The following is a 16,116-nucleotide window of genomic DNA, read 5'->3' on the forward strand; positions in this document are numbered from 1 at the left end:
CCAGACACAATTCATTCCGCACCAACGCCCACCTCAATAAAGGACTGAACTTAGTTTTACTCCCCTTTTAGCAATATTCTAGCAATATCACGGCAGGAGACACCAGACATGGGCTTCACACATTGTACCCATGAGGGAATCGAACCCGGGTCTTCGGTCTGACGGACAAACGATTCAACCAATAGGCTACCCCACCACCCCTCGCGCCTCAATAAACTCGACAAGGTTAAAGAAACTAGTTCACCAACCTATATTGATGTAAATGCGCGTTTTTGACTGACAGCAATGACTTAGTACGGTTTTACTTCGCTTTTATCAATATCGTAGCAATATCACGTCGGGGGACACCAGAACCAGAAATGTGCTTCACACATTGTACCCATGTGGGGAATCGAGAGAGTAATGGAAGAAAGATGTTACGAAGGATATTTCAAACTACGGAGGAGGCACTGGGAACACGTTTTTCATGTTCATCACGAATGGACAACTTAGGCATTGTTTCCACAATTACACCTAGACAACTTAAATGTGTTTTTGAATTCAGATATGAGCACCGGTTTAAGCATTTAGGTGTTATGGCTGTGTGAATATCGGGCAACATTTAGACAGGTTTGAGCACAAGGACCAAGGTAATTTAGACTATGTGTTCATACTGTAACCTCTACTTACACCATGATTCTTTTGTCTCTATATGGCCCATATCTGATTTGTAATTTCAACACCGCTGGGAAATGATAAACGGAAACCTGCAAATACAAAAGTGGTATCATTTGTTACCCATTGTTACAGAGTGTTACATGACAGGTGAGCTCATGCTGCGAAGAGATAGGACAAGCATGGATCTTGTGCGAAGAGAACCTGTTACAGTTTTTATGTTATGTTTTCTATGGTTTCTTAATGACACTATAGGGGCAGTGGGGTAGCCTAGTGGTTCAAGCGTTGGCTCGTCACGCCGAAGGCCCGTGTTCGATCCCCACATGGGTGCAATGTGTGAAGCCCATTTCTGGTGTCCTCACCCTGATATTGCTGGAATATTGATAAAGGACCGTAAAATCATACTCACTCACTCAATAATGATACTATAATTACCTATAACTATTGAATATATTTATCGTAAATGTCCGATGCTAAAGGGGGAAACGTAGATGTACACATCAACAGCATCAACACTTCAGAGCATAAATTGACAATATGGTGGTCACTGTTTAGGCTTTGAAGCGTGGCGACGATTGATGAACGTTTATATTGTGACAGACAAAATTGTTTAACCGTAGTTTGAGGGATGTTCAAGAAAGCCCTCATATATGTGCATTGTATCTATGCTTCTCAAAAGTAGTTGATGGAACATCATTTTGGTTTGGTTCGTATTGTTGTCTATGTTTTTGTTAACGACTAAATAAGTGGCCATTATTGTTGACTTAGTTATTAATAATAAACTACTTCTACATGTGTTCAGCAATTAGTCAATGTCTCATTCTGATCAAAGCCCATATAGAGCTAACAGATCAGTACATACCAACGAAACCGTATGTGTTCTTCATGGTACATCTGGTAACATGATAGACAGGACGGCATATGAGAGGGGTAGTGCAAGAATTCAATTAACAGTTCAATACCGGGTCCATGTTCGTAACATTTGAAGCAGCGGTGTCGCATTGGCCAGGCTGAGCTATCGCTACCGGTCCTGATCTCATCGTTGGCGTCTATCCATCTCATCCCAAACATCGGCTTTTGGAGAGAAGTCTATTGTATTCCCTCAACCGTTTGCGTGAGATTCTCATCTTATTCGCCTTTAACCTAGGAATCGTGATGTGATTCCCCAGATTGTCCTCTTGACCTAACGTCACACGTGGACGACTGGCCTCTGGCAAGTCATGAGAGTTTCCTTGCTGTAAATAGCGTCTCGAAAGAGATGCTATTTATTTTTGATGAGCATTAAACTGTCCCACACTGGTAACTACGTTTTGCGCCATTCCTGTTTGCAATATAACCACGCTTATGTCGACTTGAAGCACGTCATTGGATTGCGGACGCTTTAACCATTAGGCTAACCCTCCACCTCTGTTCTCATAGGGTACTATGATAAAGGTGTACTACAAGTCTATGTGGAATTTTATTGTTTTTAACTAACTTTACCACCAATTCAAAGAATATGAATGGTGTAATCAATGACAATGTCATACGTTATTGACATCACTGTCCTCATTGGCGGACACTGTGTTGATCTCAACAACTATCCTATAATTAAAGTCACAGAATATTAATCCCGAGATATTAAGTTAACTCAATTACATCTACTTTACCTAGCATACCAAGACTGTAGCAACCATATCAGTGACTGATATTAGTGATATTATGAAAACCGACCCACGCATCTGGCAACGCAGACACAAACTGCTCTAAATTATGTCTTGAACTCTGTCAGATCCGCAGTCGACCATGGTGAATCTGCTTTGCTTGTCCTCCTGGATTTATCTGCGGCTTTCGACACAATTAACCATGAAATTCTTCTTGAGCGTTTGGTGAAAGAATTTGGTTTGACTAATACAGTTCTTGACTGGCTAAGATCCTACCTTTCAGACAGAACCCAGTCCATTCACATCGGAACGTCTTCATCATCCAGTCACACCCTAACCTGTGGAGTTCCCCAGGGATCAGTTCTTGGACCAACTCTTTTCTCCCTGTATACTCAACCGCTCGGAAAACTGATGTCTGCTTATCATGTGCCTCATCATTTCTATGCGGACGACAGCCAATTGTTTGACAGTTTTAAGTCGTCAGAACAAAGTCAGTTAGAGTGCAAGTCCAACCTTGAAGCATGCCTCTCGAGCACAAGATCCTGGATGTCTGCTAACAAGCTGAAACTTAACGACTATAAAACAGAAACAATGGTCATCTCCACAATCTCAAGACAACGAAACCTTATCATCAAAGATATCTCCATTGGGCAATCTTCGATTCCTTTTTCTCCTTTGTGAAAAACCTTGGCGTTCTTTTGGACTCAAACCTCAGCATGGACAAGCAAATAAATCATCTAGTAAAGACCTGCCACTACCATCTGAAGAACATCGGCAGCATCCGCAAAGTCCTAACAAAAGAAGCCACTGCCACCCTTTGTGCGGACACTGATTTTATCCCGCCTGGATTACTGCAACAGTTTACTGTTTGGCATCTCTTCCTCTCAACTCCATCGTCTTCAGAAAATCCAGAACAAAGCTGCACATCATCACTCTCACCAGTCCTCGCTGTCACATCTCTCCCATCCTAAACTCTCTACACTGGCTCCGTATTCGTGAAAGGATTGATTTCAAGATTCTCTGCCTCACCTACCAGTCTTTCTACAACTCAGGACCTTCCTACCTTCAAGACCTTCTGACACATTACTCTCCAGAAAGAACCCTGCGCTCATCACAACAACTGTTACTTTGCTGTCCCGAGCTACAGTCTCAAATCATTTGGCTCAAGGACCTTTTCATATGCAGCAGCTTCTCTGTGGAACTCTCTCCCTATCGAGTTAAAATCATCTCCTTCCCTAAGTACATTCAAAACACGACTAAAGACTCATCTATTTCTTCGCTACAAGTGACTTCCAATCATCCGTACCTGCCAACTGTATATAGTTTTAACTTGAGCTCAGGAAGCTCTTTGAGCATATCCCTGTGACGTGGAAAGGCGCTATATAAATGGCCTATTATTATTATTATTATAAAGTCAACCAGGTTGCACCTCGGGATCCACTAAAGTCAAGCTTTGGTGGTTTGTTGGGATCAGTTGTACCCCTTCCTTTAAGGGAGCCATGGTCTCAAGATGTAGCATTAGTAGAGACACCGCTGCAGAAAATACCGATATCTTGTGATATCATTTTATTTGTGACCTTGCAATAGGTTTTGTTACAGAGAATTGGTTCTGTAACACACACACACACTCTCTCTCTCTCTCTCTCTCTCTCTCTCTCTCTCTCTCTCTCTCTCTCTCTCTCTCTCTCTCTCTCTCTCTCTCTCTCTCTCTCTCTCTCTCTCTCTCTCTCTCTCTCTCTCTCTCTCTCTCTCTCTCTCTCTCTCTCTCTCTCTCTCTCTCTCTCTCCAATACAAGGTGATTTAAGAAACTATTCAAACGTCTGTGGGAGGGAGAACCTCAAGCTTCCCATACAAAAACGTTCCCTTTAAATTCAGTGATATGTAAATTGAGTGTAAAGAGCCCATGGCGGCTTCATTACTTTTATGACTCATTTCATTCTCAGAAGTGATCATGCATTCTCTCTTCATAAAGATTTCAAAGAGCGTCCTATAACTGTTGTTCAGAAGCTCCCATTAAAGACTACAAAAGGTTTCAGAGAAGACATGTGGAGGACATTGGATAATTTGAGGTATTAGTGATCATGACAATGTCCCGTTCAATCCCCCATTTTGACTTTTACTGTATGTTCCCGTGTTAGTTGAGATCAACAGTTGACGTCCCAATTGGCGTCACGAACACCATATTCATGCATTCATAAACACAATGGATGCAGGGCGCTGTGGCGAGTGAATATTGCTGATTGTCGCGTGAAATAACCTATAAACTAAAATCATGATTTTATTTTTGTGTTGAAGACGAAGTTTGGATTTTAACCCGATAAGGGTGTTTTACTGAATAAGGAAACACAAAACTGTTGGTTGCCAGCTGGCAATGCCGTCTCGAGGTCATCTGCCACCATATGGCAGTATTACGGATTTGTTGCTTAGCACAACTGTATTCAATCATATTTCTACGTTGACATGTGTAGGCCAATGATAATATACTCTCCCAAAAAAGAAACGCATCATGAAAATAGCAATTTCATGTAGCAATGAATTAAAACGTGATTCATTTTACAAAAGGTTTTGCTCTGTTTATGAGTCCTATGGTGTTTATGTTTTGAAACATCACAACAAAACGCACCATCCGTAAAATACCCGTATTTAACAGCATGATTTTCAATTTCGGCGTGTAGTGTCACAGAATACACAATTCACATGCAAGGCACGTGACAGTTGGGGATCAGATAGTCTCAATGATGGGTATAAAAGGTTGATCGCTGTCTGTCGATGATTCACTGTATTTGGAATATTGTTGACGAACGCAAAATGCCACGTCTAAGTGAAGCCAACCGTCATATCGCCATTGGTTTGCTTGAAACTGGCCAGTCTCAACGTGCAGTCAACGACGCATGAATGTTCACCAAAGCACCATTTCACGGCTCTAGGAGAGATATCTCCGGCAGAATTCGATAGCAGATGCCCCTCGTAGTGGGCGACCTCGAGCGACCACTGCGGCGCAGGATCGCTACATCCGGGTATATCACCTGCGTAATCGAACAGCTACGGTGACCAGTACCGCTCGACAAATACCCGGATTGAGGGGGCTTTCTGCACAGACCGTCAGGAACAGGTTGAGAGAAGCTGGTTTACGTGCCAGAAGACCTTATTTTGGCCCTGTGCTTCGACAACAACATCGTCGACATCGAGTTCAAAGGTGCACCAACGTTCAGGCCTGGAACCTACCGAATTGGCGTAGAATCGGGTTCAGTGATGAATCACGATTTCTATTGGAACGACGCGATGTAAGAATGCGGGTGTACAGTCGTCGACGTGAATGTTTCGCCGACGCTTGCGTTACCCAGGTGGACAGATTCGGCCGGGGCAGTGTTATGATGTGGGGAGCGATCACCTGCCGTAGGAGAAGTGATTTGGTGATGATCCAGGGCAACCTGACAGCTCAACGGTACTGTGACGAAATACTACGCCCACACCTCCTTCCAATCATTGATCGCCAGAGGGAGTTGTTTCAACAGGACAATGCCAGGCCCCACACAGCACGTCACACTAGAGACTTCCTCCAGAACCACAACATCAATGTGCTCCCCTGGCCCTCAAGATCACCGGACTTAAACCCGATCGAACATCTGTGGGATGCCCTGGACAGACGGATGCGACGCCGTAACCCTCAGCCCCAGACACTTCAGCAACTCGCACAGGCACTACAGGCAGAGTGGGCTGCCATTGGGCAACACGAGATTCTGAGACTTATTCGTTCGATGCCGAGGCGGTGCCGTGCAGTTCTGGATGCCCACGGTGGTCACACGAGGTATTGACTTCAGCGCCACCACACGTCTCCATGTGACACTCAAACTGACTTTCCTCGAGTTGGTGCCAAAGACGGATAAGTCTGCATTCCCAGTGTGCAATTTCGCTATATTTCATTGACTCGTAAAGCCTACAAGCCTACAGTTGAAATTCCTATGTGCGTTTCTTTTTTTGGGAGAGTATATATCGTACATACCAAGCTGTTCCTTATGTGAATACTTACTATTTATTACCTTCGAGGACCAACATATCGGGGTTCATATTTTCATAGGATGCCCTTGGACAAAATATCACTTTGTCATGGTGACGTGACGTCATGAACAATGCTATGACGTCACGTTTCTACTGTAATGCTGCGTTCTACATGCGAGGACGGTGGGTAGCCAGCCTAGGTTTGAAAGTAGATTGGGGTGTATTTTCCTCAATTTGACGATAAACAGAATATTATATTCGTGCCCATATCATACTATGTATGATATTGGCTACAGCAACGGACACTACAGGACAGGTGCCTGGTCTTCGAAGAATTTCCGACCAAACCATCAGCAATCGCCTGAGAGAAGTGGAAGTGGGAATTCGAGCATATTGACCAAAAGTTGGACCATCCATTGACGCACCGGCCAAATGTTGCAAAAGGGTACAGGCATGGAACCTGGGGAACGCATGGAACGCGTTTGGTTCAGCGATGAATCGCGCCTTCTCCTGCAACGACGGGATGGGAGACAACGTGTCTATCGACGTCAACACGAACGTTTTGCGCCGAACTGCGTTCGACAGGTGGACAGATTTGGTGGAGAAAGCGTCATTGTGCGGTCAGCTATGTCCTACACGGGTAGGTCAGAGCTAGTGCTCGTTCAAGGGAATCTTACAGCAAATCGCTACATCGACCAAATACGGCGACCTCGCCTCCTCCCACTTTTAACCGCCAGTGGGAGCTGTTTTAAAACGACAACGCTCGACCCCAGACAACTCGTGTAACAGGTGCCTATCTCGCCAATGCAAATGTTAATGTCCTTCCCTGGCCATCCAAATGATCTGATCTGAACCCGATCGAGTATTTATAGGACGAACTTGATCGACGCGTCCGTAAACGTCGCCATCGTCCTCAGACACTTGCCAACGCGTTGAAGGAGGAATGGCGAAGAATTCCCAAAGCAAAAATCCGACTTTCGCAATCCCTTCCAAGGCGGTGTCGAGCAGTGACGACTGCAAGGGATGGTGTCACCAGGTACTGACCCTTGTATCCACACATCTGCAGTGTGGAACTGAATTAATACTGACAATGACAACAATACATATTTTCATTCGTGTGTCGAATTTCCTTCATCTATGTTCAAGCTTAATGGACTTATGTACACTTAAATACGTTTAATTAATACATTTCCTTATTTTTAGCCTATGCGTTTCTTTTTTCGAAGAGTGTAACTATTTCAGAAAAATATTTCTTGTCTTCCAGTGGAGACCTCGCCGTCTTACCTGATATATGGTATTTGTTATTAAAACTAAACATCTATTCGACAACGGATTTAGACATAAACATACTTCTGAATCGGTGCCGAACAGGTGTACATAGTAGATTTGTTGGTGAGCTTCGAATTCTGACTGAGAAACTAGGATCATGCATGTACCCAGTTATGTCAACGCGTGCCTAAAACAACCGCGATATAATAATATAGATATGTATATATTAGTTGCACAATTCCGTAACTGGCATCTTGTCTCCGTTATTTTATTTCATTGAACCTATAAATATAATAGTACTGACGTAATCATGACTATTCCAAAGAGCACCAAGTTTTTTTGTGTTTCTGTCTTAATGCATGTTTCTGTTGTGGGGTATGTGTAATCAGACCATGCACAATGTATTACATCGTACAATACATCGGAGAAACCCTCAGACCCCTTAACTCAAGACTCAAGAACAGCTGTCCTCTGTCAACAAACTAGACTTGAAATCTGGCATCCTCAAGAACCAAGAACATCACATCATGTGGGAAGCCCCCAGAGTCCTGTCCACCACCAACGACAACTGGCGACACAGAAAACTGCAAGAAGCCATTGACATCAGGAGACACCAGCTGGCCATGAACCCGCGACCAGGGAACATATCTGCCCATCCCAGGGGCCTACTGCTTTGATCACTGTGTGATTATTGTCTGTACTTATTGCTTTATTAATGTCTGTGCTAAGTATTTTGTTCTGGCCTCAATTTGTCAGTCTCTATCGCGTTTATCTATTAGTGCTTTTACCCATTTGCCCTTTGTCCATTACCTGTATCTAATCCCGGTTTCCAGCTGTCCACTGTTCACCAACAACCAGCACTATTTAACTGTTAAGTGTTGACTTCTAATCAGCGCTTATTAGCTGTTAAGTGCTGGCGTCTTTTCAGCATTAATTAACTGCTACCTGTTGGCTTCCATCTGTCCTTTCTCAATCACACACAGAATCAGCAACTATTTTGTTGAATAAAGTGTTTTAGATGATATCACGTAACACTATAAAAAAGTCACGTTTGTATACGCACTTATTTCAAACGAGTAAGATTACAATCGAAACATTTGAACGAGTACTGTATAGCACTGCAGTCAACAAGAATCAAACAGTATCTTAGCGGAATGTAAATACAAGCAGCAAACTATTTCCATTATCGTGTTACAGTGCGTAGTACCGCGTACCATGTCAATAAGTTTCACCTCACTATCGACTATGTCGACGATGAAGAGTCGCCAACGTGCCCGTTAGTGAAGAGGAAGACTTTTATGGATAGACAACTTCTTTATTGCAATATATGTGGCGTTTGTAGATCCTAACACCATCATCACGGAAACGATGAACTATCATCCGAGAACGCCAGCACGAATTTCCCTCCTACAGATTTCAACTTTATCTTTCAACTGATGTCAACTTTATGTGCTCATGTGCACATATCACTTTTGCCTAGCAACCATTATTTCTGCATTTCGTCGTCTGTGACGTCATTACACAATTGACCGTAACGTCAATGAAGAGGGCTGTCACGCTTGCTTACCGTGTTTAACTGCACAAATATACATGATTAAAATGGATAATAAAGAAATTATCACACTCGAGCAAGTGTGTCATATGACTCGTACGAAACTAGCTCAAAGTTATGCATTATACAAAATTTCACACTCGTTTCGCAAAAGTCGTATGACACACATACATACATACATACATACATACATACATACATACATACATACATACATACATACATACATACATACATACATACATACATACATACATACATACATACATACATACATACATACATACATACTTAGTAAAATTCATTGCGATAGGTCGATTTCGTTAAGTGAACCAATCACGTTGCTATGTTGCAGTTTCGGAATCAGCAACATGTACACGGTCTTATGTTTTTTTGCTTGCCAAAAAGATGTGGTTAAAGTGCCTATACATTTTAGAATTAATACCACACGAAGGAACAATATTCTCTTTCGACAGGTGTTTAAATGTGGTCATCGTGTTTAACGTCTGAAATAATTGCCGCCCCAAATGTTTATTTATGAGACTGCATTGTTATTATTGCATATTACTATATTGACTGAAATTAGCATTTAGTTCAATGGTTCGGTAACACTGCCGTATATTACCAGCATTAGCCCGTTAGAATGCAGCATCCATGTCGGTGACGTAATGAGTTTAATTGAAACTTAATGAGGACGATTAGATTACCCTACCTTGTGTTTACATTGGAAAATCATAGTCATTCACAATCTCCCGGAAATAAATTATTCGCCATGAAGGATACAATAAGATGCAAGGTAAGTTGATGTTATAATACGTCACTTTTCATATTCAATTGAATATTTTCCCATATGATTTTCATTCTGTGGTTATTCTCGGGTTTCTATAGAGCAGCTTTCTAAGCTTGACAACGGTACAAGAATCTGTATCGAAACGTCGCACTCACGAAATAAAAGAAGTTGTTATCCGTAAAGTTTGTTCTATGTATTGTACTTCCCAACTTCTAAAATGTCACTCAAAGAACCTTTCTAAGGCTTAGAAACCTCAAAACAACACATGTATGATGATATTTGGGGGAACTGCATATATTCTTAAAAGAAGGATATTTCACAGCAATTCATATGTAATCAGGATCGTACAATACCCAATGGTATTAGCTGAGATTACATATGACCAATGAAGATATGTTGTACCACAGATACACTGCAAAAACCATGACGTGGATTTATGACATACTTCATGTTTGTGTTTTATAAATTCACCACACCTATTTCTAGGGAGTGACTATTTCTAGGGAGTGCCACATCAGCAGCCGTGTAGGTATTCGCGGCTATTGTTTTCCAGACACACAGTACATAAGTACATATGAGTAATATTGATTTTAGCAGGTTGCAAACAGATATTCTTCTACGCATGTTATTTATTTATTGTCTGACTGCAGGAACTCTTGTGACACATCACACATATTGTAATGCTGTCGTCGGTTGAACACAACCCCAGATAAACTGGAGGATAGTAAATATATATTGCATAACCAAAATCACTATCAAATCCCAATGTGAATTGCAAAATTTAAGCAAACGCTTAACGGTTGAAAATTTGTCTCGAGCACTTTTCTCTCCTCCGATTTGTCTAAAGACCTAACAACATGTTGAAGGGTGAGTGAGTGTGTTGGTGACCTGGGCCCAGATATTTGAAGCTTTCTTAGCTCTTATATAATCGATAGTTAATGTTAAGGTATGGCACTTACGACTGTCTTAGCGCTAAAACAGCTTCGAAAATCTAGGTCATGATCGAAACGTGTCCGTTTGCTTAACAAGGCTCTGTTTAGCCAGATCGGTCAATTGATGCCAATGGCTTCTTCAAAATTAAACAATGTGAACCCAGTATTGTACATACTGTGAAACTTTGTGATCATCTTGTTTTAGTACTGGTAATATGAACATAGAAAAATTGTTCAAATACTTACCATTGATGTTCGGAATGATACACAAGTTTCTAAGGCATGAAAACACAATTGAAAGGATTGTATTGAAAATACTCGATGATCAAGCATTTGAAGTGACATCAACTTTTGAATTCATGGATGGAAATGTCTGCAAATCCGGTCATAGCATACGTGGAAAAGGTGCTTGTGCATACGGCAATACACGAAGAGTGTATGTTTCAAAAGTGAAGAGTCATACGAAATTAGCCCCAAAAGTTTGGAAATATTGAGGCATGTTCACAAATCCGGTCATAGCGTCTGAATCGTTCTGTATTTACGTTCATTTCGGTATTGAACTAACCGGCTTTTCGTCCCGTGTAAAAGAAGTTAAACTATCGACATGTGACTTGGTTCTGATCGTTCCGTTAGCAATATTTTACACTCTAACCATTTCGACATAAACGGCATTTTCCTGACTCTAAATATCCGTCATGACTTTACTCGTGAGTGATGTTAAGGGAAGATTGTACGGATCTGGGACTGAATCAGTATTGTCTCCAACAATAAGCTGCCACGATGTGGTGCAACGGAAATATTATTATAAAATTATTATAACACACATCACACACTCTAACTCTTAAGATACATCCAGGGAGAAATAACGATGGCTGAAAGAGGTAAATGGGTAAAACCCTATTGACACAATGCTATTCCATGCATACAGCTCCGATTCACTCTTCCGAATCATTGACATATTAGAAACTTCGGATATTACGTTAGAATTCACAGGACAATGAGTCGGTAGTCATGGAACACAGGACGCGTCCTTCAGACGGATGATCACTGAAGCTGGTCGTATTGTTTATTCATATATGTATTGGAACCATGCTGCAGTCTGACCTAACGAAGGCTGTTGATGATCATTATTTCAATGTCATATTGCAACATCTTTTCGAAAATCAAATACTTAATACTGCAATTTATATAGTTCAGCAATATGGTGTGGGTTGGCTATGACCCTAAAACGGAAATATTGGAGGCTGTTGAGCATGGTTGTTCTGGATGGCTAGCCTCTTCAATTCATTCAAGGAAATTTAGCATGTGTGCTTCTTTGTCAGATAGCTACAACTGATAACCATATTGAATCTCTCATATCAAATAGGAATCTTGAGTGTTCAATTTATTCTGGTAACGTGCCAAAACATAACTGAAAATACCTTAATGTTCAGTTCAGTATGTTGATTATTCTGCGGCTTTTGAATATATGTTATGGTTCTAGTACCATCTGGTAGATATTTGACGTCAAGACAAAAGCCACTTTGCTGAGCCATTTAACTGTGAAGACACTATATTTCCGCAATTATCAAGGGAGGGAATGCTTTTTGGCATTTTAGTTGACAGATTTGCTGGGTATTTGTACCAAAATGATATTTAAGATACTAAATCCTGACTGACTGACTGAGTTTGGTTTTACGCCGCTTTTAGCAATATTCCAGCAACATCACGGCGGGGGAACACCAGAAATGGGCTTCACACATTGTACCCATGTGGGGATTCGAACCCGGGTCTTCGGCGTGACGAGCCAACGCTTTAACCATTAGGCTACCCCACCGCCCCTACTAAATCCTGAAGCCTAAAGTTACCCTTATATCCGAAAAGGATAATGATAAAGTACTATACAATATGTTACACTAAATGACACACTACATAAAAATACATTTTATACATAGCAACGTATTGAATAGTATACTGCTATTGTCTGCATTTCACACACCAGCATTAATTTAGTGTTCAAAACACGGGAATATGAGACTCTATCAATAGACAAACGAATAGATTCGAATTTTACGACATTGGCAGCTGGTGTTTGAATTTAAGGACACGGTTTGTGCTTTGTAGCTAACTTTAGGGGAACAACAAATCGGGGTTTGTTCGGGAATCGGTTCTGAAATTATCTCAAGTGCATACATTGACAGTTTTGGTCCATGTACCTTATGGGATTTTTTTCCATGAATGGCAGTTTGGTTCTCGTATCAACAATCCGTATTAATGCTTAAGGTGTATATACACCAACAGATCAATAAAATAGTTCTTGAAAGGCATTTAGAAGTTGGACGAACATGAGTACATGTCGCGTTTTATGAAAAACGAGAATTAGCTCTATAACGTCGTGCAAAAACATAATAATAAAAAGAAGTTGTTATCCATCAAACGTGTCATATATTCAAGATCAATACTAGTGTATAGCGTGTGTTATGAGTGCTTTATAAACAGAGTAGAAACTGTTATTATTTGTGTGTTGATTGAAACTCATATGGATAATTTCTTGAAAACAATCATATTTGCTTATAACTACACATATTTGCACAGTCATTTGATTATTTAAGAAATGGTTTCAAATAACCGCCATGGACATAAATGTATTGGGGAGTGTACCTACACATGTGTCCTTTTTGTCATTTGAAATACCTTTATCATTATTTCGATTCACATCAAATACCTATAGTATGACCAGGAATTATTGAGAATTTTAGGAATATGTTTAATTGGATTTTTAGTATAAACAACCTTGACCAGCTATCAAGTGCTTGGTTTCATTCAAGAGAGACAACTCCGTTAATCCTTTTTCATTAGTTTGTGAAGAGTTATCCCCCTTTGTTTACTTGCTAGCAGACGACATTTTCAGTATGGATGATTTCGAGAAGAGGAAGTTGATTTTAGAGTATTATAACAAGGACATCAGATCAGCTAAAGTGATTTCAAGTAGAACAGGCATCCCTTTGTCCACTGGTTATCGTGTTTTGAAATATGTTGCAAATGGATATGGCATTGAGCACCAGGGAGGCGCAGGTAGGCCCAGAAAATTGACTGTTGGTGACAGGAGGCGGCTTGGTATTCTTGTTTCTAAAAACAAACGAAGGAGTTTAGAAAACTTAAGGCTGGATATGATTGATAGAGGGACTGTGGCTGTCTGTAAGGAGACAATTAGAACTGAGCTGCATGCAATGGGTTGGCAGAAAAGTCGAGGAATTCCATCACCGATCATGAAACCTGAACAAAAGGAGCGAAGGTTAGACTGGTGCTTACAGCATAGAAATTTTAACTGGGACAATGTGATTTTCTCAGATGAAAGTTCTGTGTAGCTGTTTCCTAATACACTGAAATTCTGGGCCAAACAAACTGAAAAGCCTTTGTATCAGCGCCCAAAGTACAGTCCGAAATTTAAAACGTGTGGGGTGGCATATCTGTGTTAGGGGCAACGCCCCTCTGTGTATTAGAAGGGAATATGAACAGTGAGCGGTACACAGATATTCTCGAGGGACATTTACGTCCATCTGCTCACGTGTTCTATGGCAAGTTTTGGATTTTCCAGCAGGACAACGACCCAAAACATCGTTCAAAGCATTCACAGGCCTGGTTTCGGACCCAAAATATGACATTATTAGATTGGCCAAGCTATAGCCCTGACCTAAATCCAATAGAAAATGTTTGGGGACTTATGAAGGAAAGTGTCAATAAGAAAAATCTGACAAATATTGCTGAAATGAAAAAAGAGGTGGTCCGATATTGGGACAGCATGGACCACGAATTTCTAACTTCTTTGATCAGTAGTATGCCCCGCCGCATTGAAGCCTGCATTGCTGCCTATGGTGACTTGACAAAATACTAACTGTTCACCTGTCTTTGAATCTGGAGTTATGTTCTGCTAATATTCACATTTAATACGTAAGTAATGGGTGAAAAACATTTTAAAAAATAACAATCTTTAAATTCTCAATAATTTCTGGTTGTACTGTAACTGTCAGTGGCACCTAATGATTGACTAGTTTATTGAAAGGATAACGACTGCTTGTGTTGATTTGAATCGCCTTTGGTAGGTGCGAGTGGTGTATTTTTAAAATGGATTAGTATTTCAATTAGAGTTATCTGACCTTACATACATGACAATTCCCAATTCTAAACTGTAATGTTAACTAGCCCGAAAGCACTTTTGGCAAAAACAATAATTCTTCAAATGGTGTGTGTTTGATTACAAAACAGTCTGTTTACGGAAACCAAACAAAGCTTACTTTTAGACTTATCCAATGGGACATTATGAAACAACTAAATACATTCTCAAATAATAATTGCACAGAATCTTACACCTTTTTGTAATCTTTACACACACTTTTTAATGAATCCGATTATTGAGAAAATTTAGACTATTATCTTTTCCTCAGTGTTAACTTTTTGCAGTATGAGAGTAAATTGTATGGGAAATATAAACATAAAATATATATATATATATAAAAATATGTATAAATATGTCCTTAGGATAACCTAAGCAATAAACAACAAAGAAATGTGATGTAATTAACTACTGTATTCTTAAATTGACTGAGTTCACAAATCACTACAAATCACTACAAAGTTATAGAGTGGCAGTACAAATTCAAAGATAATATAATACAAGATCAGTGATTATAGCAAAAAAGACAGTGATGGTAACAAATAGGGTTGCGCAACACAGAGAAATATTCCTGTATGCGAGCGAAGGTTGTCGGACTTCAGGGGCAGGGGTAATGGAGGCGAAGACCGATTTCATATGCCACCAGTGACGCTTAAAATGTTGAATGAAATATATTTTACCTGAGTAATTATTAAATATGAGACTGGAAATCTGAGAACACAACCCCGTGAGGAAATAGGTGTCTACCTTTGATGGTGGCGATATTTTATTTTGACATTAAAAATATTTTTCGAACCGAAGCAAAGTAAGTACGTTGCCAGCCTTTGCTAGCTTCGGTCTCGTATAAGAAGACTGGTAATGTTTCTCTATGTTGCGCAACCCTATTGGCGCTACAGTTTGCCTGTGACTCAACTCACTCGCTCACCCACTCCTGACCACCCATGTCATTGTTTTGCTTTAACTTTTGGTTGCATCTGTGTCATCGACGTCACCCTTGACCGGTGTGGTTAGCCCACAGACAATATCCTGGTGACTCCGGACTCGAGGAATTGGAACTCACAGATCTAGTACAGGACAGTTTTTGACAGTCCAATATCGTCGTCACAGACTGACATGGACTGTGA

Source organism: Haliotis rubra, unplaced genomic scaffold (genome assembly GCF_003918875.1).
Source record: "Haliotis rubra isolate DU_JTF1 unplaced genomic scaffold, ASM391887v1 Scf57, whole genome shotgun sequence".
Taxonomy (NCBI): domain Eukaryota; kingdom Metazoa; phylum Mollusca; class Gastropoda; order Lepetellida; family Haliotidae; genus Haliotis; species Haliotis rubra.